The sequence below is a fragment of the Anguilla rostrata genome, chromosome 13 (assembly GCF_018555375.3).
Source record: "Anguilla rostrata isolate EN2019 chromosome 13, ASM1855537v3, whole genome shotgun sequence".
Taxonomy (NCBI): domain Eukaryota; kingdom Metazoa; phylum Chordata; class Actinopteri; order Anguilliformes; family Anguillidae; genus Anguilla; species Anguilla rostrata.
Window position 1 is genome coordinate 30,677,445 of NC_057945.1, and position 13,179 is coordinate 30,690,623.

The 13,179-nt window shown below is 40.3% G+C and overlaps 2 protein-coding genes across 7 annotated transcripts in view; one reads left to right on the forward strand and one right to left on the reverse strand.

Annotated features, from left to right (window-relative positions):
* LOC135238600 (MYND-type zinc finger-containing chromatin reader ZMYND8-like) overlaps positions 1 to 2,488 on the reverse strand; it is a 28,686-nt gene extending 26,198 nt beyond the window's left edge. For 3 of the 5 annotated variants that reach the window (XM_064306670.1, XM_064306668.1, XM_064306667.1), the window contains exon 1: positions 2,307 to 2,475. The gene's annotated coding sequence lies outside the window, so the exon portion shown is untranslated. Of the gene's footprint in view, positions 1 to 2,306 lie in introns of all 5 variants that reach the window. The other 2 variants (XM_064306666.1, XM_064306669.1) reach the window with 2 other exon arrangements.
* An 8,865-nt stretch (positions 2,489 to 11,353) lies between these two features.
* Positions 11,354 to 13,179, forward strand: part of LOC135237179 (nuclear receptor coactivator 3-like) — a 53,587-nt gene continuing 51,761 nt past the window's right edge. The window contains exon 1 of one of the 2 annotated variants that reach the window (XM_064304007.1): positions 11,354 to 11,501. The gene's annotated coding sequence lies outside the window, so the exon portion shown is untranslated. The remainder of the gene's footprint in view (positions 11,502 to 13,179) is intronic. The other variant, XM_064304008.1, reaches the window with a different exon arrangement.

Here is a 13,179-nt window from a genome sequence, read left to right on the forward strand (position 1 = left end):
AATTTGAAGACTGATCTTAATGATAAGATAAAGACGAGGTGAAAAAGAACAGAACACACAAAAAGCTTGATGTATATATAAATATACAAATAAAAAAAAAACAAATGTAAGCTAATGTACTTAAATCCAAAATAAATTCATAAATTATATTTCCCATTGCATTTTGCAATGGGAAATATAACAGATCCAGTTATACTTAAAGAACAATTACTGAATGTTAATTTATATAATACATACACATAATGAATTCAGTAGTTTTTCGGTTATATAATATGGGGGGCCATTTGCATTTCAGGGTATATTACACTTTGTCATTTTTATTTTTTCCAAGTGATCGTTGCTTTTTAAAAACAAAAAAAAGAAAAGAAAATTGGTCACTTTGATCAGTGACCGTGCTTAAAACACGAATCCTTTCAAGATAAATGTGCAAATCTAAAGTGACAGAAAAGGAAATGAAACAGCCCACAGGCAGCGTTGTTCTGCTTTTGTTGGTGTTTTTAAAAAGCAGGACTCCCGCCTTGTTCTGCCAAAAGATGATTATGTCCCTGCTCTTTGTCGTAGTGTCAAGGTCTAAGCTCTTAAGTCCTGTGTTTTGTCCAACACCAGAACTATTCTGAATCCACTTCAACACACTGAAAGATTATTTTAGCTCCAAGCTGGTTGAATATCTGGAGGCCAGCTTCAAGTTGTTAAGGCAATTGGTCATACACATCAAAGCTTCCCAAACACTGATTTGACCGTTTTCACACTCTTAGCAACGGATAAAAAATCTAATTAATATGATGTGGGGGGGGGGATACAATCTTACATTAGGAGTAGTTCACTACTTCCGTTACAACGGCAGCTCCGCTCCCCCGCTAACATTAATTTTAATTTGGCTTGTTTTGGCTCATCTTTATCATTAGGGCAACTCTGACCTCTAGTGGAATATAAGTTAAATGCAGTTACAGGCATAAAGGTCATGCTTTTCCCCGTTTGACCTACACAATTTAACTGCAGGCACGATTTATTATGGTGTATGCTATATACACAATGTACTGCGTAGTCAGTGAGAGTTTAAACACCCATAGTTAATTCCATTGCTACATTTTATTCTGTGCAACACACGTTTACAAATGAGTTTCGCAATTTGGTGTGCACAATTAGGTTACAGCTCGTCGTCGTTACGATGTAGTGCTTGAGTTGAATCATCTGCTATCTCGCTTTATAATGATCTAAAGCAGCAATGCCATCTGAAATATTTTAAGATGTGAGCAATAACGTGGACAGCAATAAAAACATTTTCCAATTTATGAGAGGCCATTAAACTGGAGGGTGGTTTTAAAAGACTAGAAGTAACATCAATTTCCATTTTTTTAAAGTTAATGTTAGTGAGTAACGCAACAATGATGGAAAAACATGGTCGGGTTCACTGACAACTTCACTTGACAGTGGTAGGCTCGTCACGTTTTTTTGTAAAAGGTAGCTAGCAAACTTGGCGCTGAAACAATTATGCGAATACCTGACGTTGATTGCCTGACAGACAGTCCTACAATTTCGCGACATAACTCATCTCTGTATGTTAGTTATTGAAATTCGGTTGGGCAACTGTACGAGTGCATTTTAAAATGGGATGGGAACATAGACCGTACGTCGAGACTGTCAGAGTGGTTACACGTTTTTAGCTAGCGAACGAGGTTAAAATTAGCTACGCTAATGAAGTAAACTTTAATTTATCCGACAGGTGAGTTACTCTAGTCTAGACTAACTGAGTTATACAGATATATTTTAACACTGATTTCTAGTGACAGCGCTGAACATGAATGAGCCCGCTACAGATAGCTTACTTCGCTACTACTTAGGCAAATAAATCAGTCTATCCGGTAGACCTAGTTGTTTGCTGATATTAAAGATGGCTAGTAAGCATAATGTGTGTTACCCAACTCTATACTAGCTAAAATTGGCTAACTTCCGATTAACGTTTATTATTTCGCTGCGATTTGGCGACTAAGAGGCAGTATCTAAAGTTACCAGTGTAGTTACCTAGCTAGCTGCTCCACATACGCAACTAGCGCTAACTGCCGTAAATTAGGCCTAGGTCTAGCTAGGTTACCATGTCTATAGTACAGGCAATGTTTTGGAGTCAACACTTAGCTGCGCACGTCTTGGCTAATGCTAGTTAAGTAGCCGCCTATTTTCGCCAACTAGTGTGTGCGTTTTGGTGTAGCTACTGCTAAGTAGCTGAAGTGATTTCCCAGGTAAGTTGGTTAACGTTGACCAAGTAGTTGGCAAGCCAGCTAGCTACTTTTCAAACTGTAGACTCTTACCAGTGTGGTATCTGTAGTTTCCCAGTGTAGCTACAGGCGGTAACCCTGTAAAATTCCGCAAATCTTCTTTTCTCTGATTAGTTCATGTGGTTGTCACTCACGAGTTAAACACCGAAAGGGCGGGATATTTAATAGCATTCGGCGGCTCGGTTGTGCGTGAAGCCTTTGATCAATCTCCTCCCCTTTTTCCTCGTTTGAAATGGAGTTTGAGCTCTGCTGCTCACACACGTTCACCCGCAGCTCCCACGAAACATGCTCCATCAGCACTTGGGCAGTTGCAACCTTGTGGACCTATGGCAATGACTAACACTCCCCTGACGCACTTGTCTCTGTGGGATACACAACTCATTATCCATTTTACCAATGGGCAAATTACATCAGTAATTCTATTGTCAGACCTGAGTATGAGTGCATATGTGAGACATTTCATTTGGATTTCCCATTAAGTATTCATAAACATATATTTTTGCATGCTCCATGTCGATGGTGCCTGAATCAATGGTGTTCTTTGGAGAGGACTTGGTGCACAGTGTTGGGGTAATGGGTAGCGGGAGATAAATGGGGTTGCTAGACACCTGCCATAACTCATTACACAGCCTCTGAATGTTGGGCTGTCAGGTGACTTATCCTGCTAAAGCACTGATTCTCAGTGTAACGACACACCCCAAGGTCTGGTATTTAATGCTAAATGTGTCATTGTTTTAGCTGACAGCCCCACAAAGTGTAGTATCACCTAGGCAGGGAGGAGTTTAGTCAGCAGGATTGTCCCTTTCTCATTTTGCCAGAGCAAACCCATCTGGTCAATTAGGCAGTCTTGTATGTCCGTGAAAGCCACAAACAAAGTGAAAAAATAGGGTTTATCTTCATTGAATGGAAGTGGTAGGGCTGTTTAGAAGTTCATTTTCATAGTTGTCTTTAACTATGCTCATCCAACTGACTGCTCACTTAAGAGTCAGGGGGAATAAATGGCCTGCATCTACAATATGTCAATGTTTTGTGGGATCATGTCCTGTGGCTGTTTGAATGTTGTCCACTAGAGGGGGCCCTTGTGCTGCTCAAACTGCTTTGGAGTTCTCTGCTGCATTAATATGTCAATGCCACACAGGTGAAGTACTTCCCTTTTATACATTTCTGAACCAGAAGGTGAAAAAAAAGTCATAGCCTGTAAATTTGAATTTGGACATCATACATTTACACAAAGAAATTCAGAAATGGCCCAAGGAAATTTAGTCAAAGAATCAGGAATTCACTTGTGAAAACTCGAGCAAGAACTGTGAACATAACCTCCTATTCAAAGGAAGTCAAAGCCCTAGAGGCTTGGTTCATTCTGAGGCTCAAACACAGACACATCATTCTCTATTTAGTTTCAAATGTTGATTTCTATCTGCATTACTCGCATGACAAATATGCATTTGTTTTACCAAAGAAATATGGACTAATATTTAAACCAATATTGAATACATTAATGGGAAGATAATTATAAATGTATGTGCAATAAGAAAGTGTAAAACAAATGTAAATGTACAATATGTTAAATGTTAAAATGTCACACTCCCCCCCCCCCCCCCCAACTGTAGGAACTCTCTCTCTCTCTCTCTCTCTCTCTCTCTCTCTCTCTCTCTCTCTCTCTCCCCCTCTCTCGCTGTAAGAATTATTGGAATACTGTGACAGAACAGCCAGCGTGCCACAGTTCTGCAGCATTGCAGGTGTCCTCAGATAGCAGCCAGCACACAGCGGTCACCACAGCTGCCATCATAACTCTGTTGCCAAGGTTCCTCTGTCACTCCCCCTCCTCCCGTCTTATATAAGAAATATCCTAGTCTGTAATTGTGGAAATTGTCTAATATACGCATTCATGTCTATCAAGACTGGAGTGCTTTCTTGTTTAATACAGCTTATTCCGGGTTAACAAGACATGTAATTTAATGTGTTCAAGCTAATTGCTCAGAAGCAGTGGGGAGTAAGAAAACGTAGCTTTTGTGCGCTATTAGAAGCTAGTTGTTTTGCACCGACAGCAGCCACCAGCTCACCTGTATTTGAATGTTAGTCATGCAGTGTTTCACGGTGAAATTGGCACAGTTCCAACAGGAGTACAGCAAGCGGAACAAGGATTATGCTTGGATCACATAAAAGAGTTGTGTCCATGCTGGAACATTCCAAAATTTTCCCCATGAATCGAAGCACTTTGCACAGGAAGTACCTGGAAGCCTTGAGGACGTCTTGAGTGGAAGCTTGAGAGTGAGGACAGAATACATTGTCAGGTATGATTTAAGGAGCCAGATCTTTCAGAGTATTTTTGAGCACATTTTCTGTAATGTAATATTATTATATTGTAAGTGCTAAGTGGGATGTTTGTACCTGTATATCTTGCTGGGACGTTTGCAGAACCATGGATAGTATTGGCCTCACATTACACGTGCACACCTAAGGCTTATTGGTCATCAGCTCTGCTGTTGCTCAATGCCTTTTTCAAACTTGCTTCAAAGTTATAGCCTGTTTTGCCTTTTAGAACACTCTATAACAGACCCAGGTAACCACCTGAGCAGGGATCTCACATTAGTGTTTCTGAGCATGTCTGTGCTCACAACACCAGTTCAATAAATCTATCAGTCCCAATTAATCTGTTATAGCATATTTCTACAAAGCTGTCATAAAGTAGTGGACAGTAGATTCATCAGGGAGGGACAGTAAAAACCAGAAAGTCCATTACAATTTGGGGGAGGGAAAGAGAAAGTAATGCTCTGTCCCCCAGTTCATCTCTGAATACTCAACCTACAAATTCCCTCATATTCCTGCAACTCTGTCACCATAAGAATTGTGAGCCATACAGAACAGCCCACAGTGCAGCTGACTGAAGCCCCCCCCCCCCCCCCAAGATCCCCCATGTGGATGGGGGATTGATCCCCAACATGGCACTTGTTGGATTTTGATCCCTTCTATTCCCTATTAATAACCATCTCTGCTTTCCCCGTCTAAATAAAGCAAAACTTATGAAAGGAGGATGGACTGTCTGCTCTCTTTGTTTTTGTTGGAAAAAAAGGAGCGGATGCTGTCATGGTGGAGACAGCGATTGGTTAATTAGCCTGGGTGCTTCTCGCAGGCCTTGTCAGGTTGCTTTGCTGTTTTAGAATGGGATCCGTGCTGGTGTTGGAGAGGGCATACCAGTGGCTGCTGGCAAGCTTTTTTTCCCCCTGAACTTCTTTTACATGATAAACAAGCCTGCATGTATAAATAAGGCCATTAGCAGTGTGATTTCCTTTTTGAATTGATTGCATCTGTCAACTGTGCTGCATTCACACTGAATCATTTTAGACATCAGGAAAATATAACCCCAGTCTCTATTATGACCAGAATTACTCAGTGTGATGTGTACTGCAGTGCTTCAGCATTTTGCTAAAAGGAATCAGCAGTTGGCAGATGATCTTTATTTAAGCTTATAAATTTTGTCAAACAAACAAAAACGGGGTCAGTATTATTTATGGTTCCAGAATCTGGCTCGCCTGTATCTTGCTTAGGGCTTGCCACAGATGTGCACTCACACAGCCCACTGCCAATTACCAGCGATGCTAATTAATACTTCATCCCTTATTGGACAAGATGTGCACTTGACCAAAGAAAACAAAAGGTGTGTGTGCGTGTTTGTGAGAGATGAGTTAGAACCTCCGAAACTCACAACGTGGAAGATGTACAGTTCCTACGGTAAACAAGGCAAGCCTGCTATTTACTGTAACTAAGCAATACTTTGGAATGGATCTGTAGCATGTGGGTCAAACAGCCAGTTCACTCACTGCTGTTTGTTATGGCACAATGCTTTGGTATAATTGTTTTATTGTTTGCATATTTTGGTCAGACATGTTTCAGAAATATTACTTCTTGTCACGGTCTGTCGAATAGGAAAATAAACAAGCCAACGGTGACAGCTAGCTCACTGTTCCGCAAACCCATCCCATTAACCACTATAGTGTGCAGCTGTCCTGTTCACCCCATACACACACCCCCCGCGTGCGTCCTCAAACAATATTAGTGCTCGGCTTGCAACCACTGTCTAACTGGACCCAGCAGTGTTTTTGATGTTTGATTCATGCTGTACATCCACTGTCTCTAGTGGTTTAATAAATCAATCATTTGTGCTGCTGTTCGTTCTAAATATGAGTAAATGCCCATGCCAAGTTTTATCAGATTACAGCAGTCTACTCCCATAGGACGAAGCTTAAATTATGACAGACCTGAACAAGAGCCACAACCATGGGTTGGGAAAAAGAAAGGAAGACAGATAAACTTGGATTTAATGTAACCCCCCTCCAAAAAAATACACCTGAGAGTTACAGTATGGCAGTTTAGTGCTTTAGGAACTGGCTTCAAAGCCACAGAGATGTTGAGTCCATTACTGGAGACTACAGGGCACGATTCAGAGGAAACCCGTGCAGACAACAGGCAAACTCCACACAGAAAGGTTCATTCTGAACCAGGATTCAAACCGAGGACCTTCTTGCTACAAGGCAACAGTGCTACTCACTACACCACTGTGCCACCATTTCAATCCAAATTTTAAATGGAAATAGTGCATTATTACGAGCACCACATCCATTTAGCAGAGCAGATTACAAAATAAAGTACTGTGCTGTAGTTAATTATGTATGTTCATAAGAAAAACAGTGCCTAAATTCATAGTCAACAATGCAAACAGGAAGTGCTTATTTCTGCTGACATAATATCCATGTAATAAACATGTATTTAATTGTTTGGCTCTACAGCACTCAGGACTAGACTAAGGTTGGTAACTCCTGCTGTACATAGAAACTTTGAGCCTGAGCAGGTACTACATGAAGGAAGCCGTTATGGATTCTGGGTAATGTGGAGTGGTTGATGCCTGCATCACAATTATGCCCGGGCACTATATGTCTTGTATATAAAGGTCAGCGAGGCAGTGACTTGTAGTGTAGCCAGTTTAAACTGGCCTCTCAGTATGAACAACAGTGACCATTACAATGCTTTTATTTAACATTGTGTTTGGTCTGTTGCATCTAGCTTGAGATTTTTGTTTATGCAACTCTTGCCAATGAGATACCTTTTTACTGTGTGAAGTTTGTCTTTCTATTTCACCGTATTCAATATAATTCTGAAGAACCCCTTTCTCAAACCAGTCTTCCTCTCAGGCGGTGACTTTCAGCTTTTAAACACAAAGCTCAAAGTCTAACTTGCCTTTTTAAAGACGGGCAGCATTTTCAGAAAAAATACATTTTCTTTAACAACTCTAAACCATGTTATAGCTATTCCTCATGGTTGGGTCTCTATGAAGTACGATCATTTTCTTCAAATGTCCTTGGTCAATATGAGACATCTTTGGTAGTATACGTCTCAAACACTTGACAAAACAGAGGACCGTAAGGACAATAGATGATTTTGTTTTTTTGGAGAACCAAAGTGATGGAATGTTAAATTAAAGGGGAGCTGCCTTTTCTCTTTCCTGCAGGCAGTCTTGTTTTTTTTTTTGTTTGTTTGTTTTGCTTTCTTCCTGATTTCAGCAATGCTTTTGCTTTATGTGTGGGCAGCCATTTTCCATTTCATTGGACAGTTCTTCCCAGGTTTGGTACCTGTTTGGAATTTTAAAGCATGCCCACCAGGCCACTCACCCCGAGCTGGCACAACACCCTGGCACCTCAGATAGCCATCAAAATTCTAAGCAGGAATGTTAACGTACCTTTATTTACTTTTCCACCTGTCATTTTCTATGTCTTCCATTCCCCCCAACCCCTCTGTTTTGAAATTTTCTATGTCCTATCCATTCATATGATGGGCTGTCTGGATCTGAGGTATAGGTGTATGTAACTTTGCCTCTCTTTCATACACTTTTGCAATGCATCGCTCGCTCTCTCTCTTCCACCATCTCTGTGTTACTGACGGTGTGATGGGAGGGCACTGTCTGGAGTGTCTGAAAAGCTCATGTGGTCATGTGTGGTAAGGAGACACGGTTTGAGTCAGTGCATGAACGGGTCATGTGCTCACACACACATATTTCTTAAGTTCGCCCACAATCCCTAACATGCAAGCTCTGACTGGCTGAGGGAAACACTCCCTCCCTCTGTGACGCTGCAGCCAATTATATGCCCCAGCCTCATCCGTCCACTCCCCATCTGCCCCACTCCTCACGTGGGAATATCAGCCACAGTCCACACTGGCATGTTCAGGATTTCATGCATTTTGGGAAGTGTCACTGCACTGAAAACCAGGCAAAGTGGCTTGGGAGACAGACTGATGAATTTTCTTGAAACGTCACACTGAATATGTGTGCACAGACAGAGGGAAAATGATCATGCAGAGGCTGGATCACTTCAGCGACAATACTCATAGTGCTTTTGCTTTGACTACACTACATTCTGTAATGATCATTTTATTTAGATTAGATATAAATATTTAATCTTTAAAAAAAAACAATGCTGTGCAGTTGCATTCATCGTCATAATTGTAATTGGTGTCATACCTCTGATTTTCTATCCCTTCCAGAAAAACACAACTCTGGTTTTATACAAAATTTTTATTGCACCAAATCTTCTATTGCACATTTATTGATAATAGAGGGGTAGATGTCTTAAGGCCTGAGTTTGTCCTGTTTCAACCGTTTCTGTCCCCAAGCTGCGTGCACATGCCCCATTGTTTGCAAACAGGAAAGTCACCTATGAGTGTAAAACAAAGGGCAGCTTACCTGAAGGTTACCTGACACTGAAAAGGCTGAGAGCCTGATGACCTGCTCCCTGCACGGGGAGGTCCACGTCCAGGGACCGGGAGCAGCCCAGGGGAATGGATGTGTGAGTGGGGATGAGAGCCGCGTGCTTCTTCAGGTAGAGAAATCTCCTGATGCACAACAGCAGTGGGGTTATCTCCCGGCCATTCCAGACTGAAGGAGGGAGATGGACAATAGCATCTCCCCCCACTCACTCACACGGAGGACCTACTTTGCATTGTGTGGTGGGGGGAAGGGAAGGGGGAGGGGATGGGGGACAAACTGAGTACTGTAGCCCCCCTGATCTGTGCAGAGACACACTAGAATCTATTCACACACACACACACAAATGCACGCCTGCACACACACACACAAACACACATCTACACACACATGCATGCACACGTGCACACACACATACACACACTCAGAGCCATACAAACAAATACATGAATCTCCCATCTCCTGGAAATATAAAGTAAGAAACAACCACTTACGTGACTTGAATGACTAAGGAATTACCCATGAACCACTGAATCCTTTAAGAAATGTGATTATATGTGGTTTAACAGAAGATAAATAATAATAATAATAATAATAATAATAATAATAATAATAACCTCTCCTTAAACCACTGTGATGACTTTCGGATGTGCCTCTCTGGTGGTAAAATATTTGTATTTATTTCAATTAAGTAATTGGGTGTTGGGGGGGGCAGGGATTGATCATATAGACAACTCATAAATTAAGGAGTTTGGCAACCATTAATACATTTGACAGGTCTAAAGGGAGGAATATTGCTTTTTAGGTCAGTTTAGAAACTAGTGTTTGTGTATTCATTAAAGCTTTCATGTTGACCGACAAGTAGTCCACAACTACTTTTAAAACAAATCCTCATATTCAAATAGGCTACCATTTAGCTCTTTGTACTTCATGTCCAAGTCACGTCCATTTTGTGTGCCTAGTGTCTTTACTGAGGAGTTGAGCATGCTGTGCTGGTAGTAAAATATGCTCCGACAGGAAGCTACAAGCAAGAGGCTAATTATCAAGTGTTGCTCTTTTTTTTTTTTTTTTTTTTTACAGCAACCATCCCCCTCTCTCCGCGTTACCTCCTTAGCACTGTCTCTGCTTCTCGAAGATCAGTTGAAATCCAACACCCGTGCGCCAGGAATCACCATGGAGACGGGTTTGGTTCCTACTGTCTCGCACAGGCCTTCAGGCTCCCGGCCACAAACATGTCTGCCGCCAGACACGGACCTCCACGGCACCGTATGCAACCTGGCCTGCATATGTGTGCATGACCGGCCAAGCATGCATATTTTATTCTTCTCTTTAATATTAAGAGATGAGTTGTTTTTAAAATATATATATTTCTCTTTGCACTAGCATAGTCTTCTAAGTAATGTATAAATACTTTATTTCACGATAAAAGTATACCTTGTGCATATATTTAAAATATTCCCAGCAGTCATCACCATAACAACAACAACAGCAATAATAATAATAATAATAATAATACCGCAATGTGGGAAACATAAGATGTAGGTAGCCTATATGTCTATGCAAACTGTATTGTCAATGGCTACCTACCCTTTATTGCGGTCTTATAATTTGCAAGCATATCATTAAGTTTGGAGGTTAAACGAGCTTTATGAGGCACACTGTACTTTAATAATTTATTGGATTTGTCTTAATAAATATACTTAAGTACCATTTTCATTCATTTTCATTCGACAGGCAAAAAATTCGACAGGTAAAAAAAAATGTTTTAAAAACTTGACACAATAAATACCCCCTTTAATATTAGCTCAAAGGGTTAATGTTGCCTTTAAAAAACTAGATTTATTGCCTGGACCATATTATAACTACTATTGGGAACAGTCGAGAACAACCCATTAAAATAGAAAGAAGAAAACGAGAAGCACAATACCAAAATCACTTGATTCTGAATAAGTAGCCTATGTCAGCGAGATAGAAAAGTGAGATTCCGAATTACATAATCCCTCACGACATGTTAATTGTTTAAACGCACCCCACCGCTATCAATTTCAACATTAACATTCAGTACCAATTGAAGAGAAGGGACTACAAATATATAAAGATATTCGGATATAGCCTACTATGTTGCACTGATCAAGTTCCTTTTAATTCTAAGAGTAGCTCTTTGACTAATAATAAATTCAATACCTTACTGTTAAATTGCTACTTCGAGCCATCTCCACTAGAGGACTATTACTACTCGGTGAGCATTCATGTACTTGTAGTCCATTTTATGGAGACCGACCGGAATTTGGAAGCCCGGGCGTGCGATGAATAACTACTTTACCCATAAATCCTATCTCTCTGGTTCAAAGCTGGCTACTTGCGCTTAGGGAGTGTTTTCCCATTTAAACAAACACAGTCCTGAAGATGGCGGAGAGTTAATAGTAGTGGAAAAAGGAAACTGGTGCGCTCCAAGGAATACATTGAATCTGGTAAGTTTTTCACGGTTATATTTTTTCATAGTAGAGGTGTCTCGCTGTTGGTTTTTGTGCTCAGCGTTGGTCAGCCATGAAGAAAACGCTAAGTCTTCATTTTCCCCATCTCATACGTTCTTGTTTGCTATCACCAGCTAGCGAGCGTATATACATTCAGCTCTACGTATTACACAGTGCCGTGCGTCTTCGTTTATTTTTGAGTGGGCACCCTCATTTTTAATTGATCAGTTATTTGCATTTGTGTTTGACCGGAGTGCCGAATGAATTATTTTCTGACTTGTAACCTCGTCTTCCTTTTAGTGCAGCATTGATAAAGTCTTATTCCTGAGTAGCTAAAATTTTTTGCAAAGTTTGTTGGACGTAAAGCAAAATAGTATACCTCTTATAAATATTTGAGGCGTCAAGTAATGGTGTCGTTCATTAATATTTTTGTGTATTTGTTTTCCATTAAGCTTTTTAATAATTTTGGCAAACTTATCAATATGCTCCAGGACGTGTTGCGTTCATGGAGTCCGTGTCATTTGGTTGTGGCTATACAGAAGCCAGCTAGCTTAAACAAGTCCATTTAAAACTCCCATATTCTTAGTTTGAAGTGATACAACTTAATTTCTGAATTTGCCATATTCACTAATGTTCGCGAAAGTGTGTTGCAATCTAGTTTCCTTTCCAATGGAATACGTTTGCGATGAGAATGTTTTCTGTTTCATTGGCTTTTGGCGATAGACGAAGGTTGAGGAATTTAAACACCTATTACAAACCCGGCTAGTGTGCTGGACTGTTTGAGTTCAATGCGTTTTGGCACCTTCTTAGAGCAAAACAAAATCTGTTTATTTATTGTAAAAATGTAATATTGTAGGCTAAATACAAATAACGCGTATGAAATAAATGTAAATCTATGGTGACGTATGTCCAGCTACTGTCCACTATGTCGGTTGTAGTCTATTAACAGTAAGTGTGCCCTTACTGGGTAGCAATTAATGCTGGATGATGTTGCATTGAAAACACAACTAGTTACTGTGCCTTTGTTACTGCTGATTTCTGTAGCTTACTGTGTGAATGCTAGGCTACTTGTAAAGTAGTAGGCTCCGTTTACGCAGCTGGTTTTCATGTGTGTGGTCGTTATGAGAGAGATAGCGAGTGGTTACTTTAATGCCACCACGCAATGACCTTTTGATTTGGCAACATTTAACAACGGATGCCACTTAAAATTATATTTATCATGGAAGAACCAGTTTGTTGTATTCATTTTAACTTCCGCTGTTTATAAGAACGGTATCGTTTGTTGCTAATGTTTGTAGCCAGTTATGCAAGTGATTATTTATAGGCTTCGCGTTAAATAGCCTGCTGTCCATATAATTGTAGGCTAAGATTTGCATAAAACACTTTCTTTCGTATTTAACAGAGAGAATAATTGGTCTTTGAATATTTTCCCAGATCAGAAAGGAGAGTGTGGTAACGAAGTAAATGCGGAAGTGGTGGTTAAATATTGAGTTATGAATTCGTTCCATGGCTTGTTTGTGCAACGCTGAGTGCACTATGAAATCTGAAGTGAAATTGACTTATCAGTTCAGTCGTATTGACAACTCTACCTGCTACGATGCTTTCTAATCACGAAACACTCGTTTATTTGCCTTTCTTTTATTTTGTTTTATTTTGTGTTAGTGTGCGCTACAAC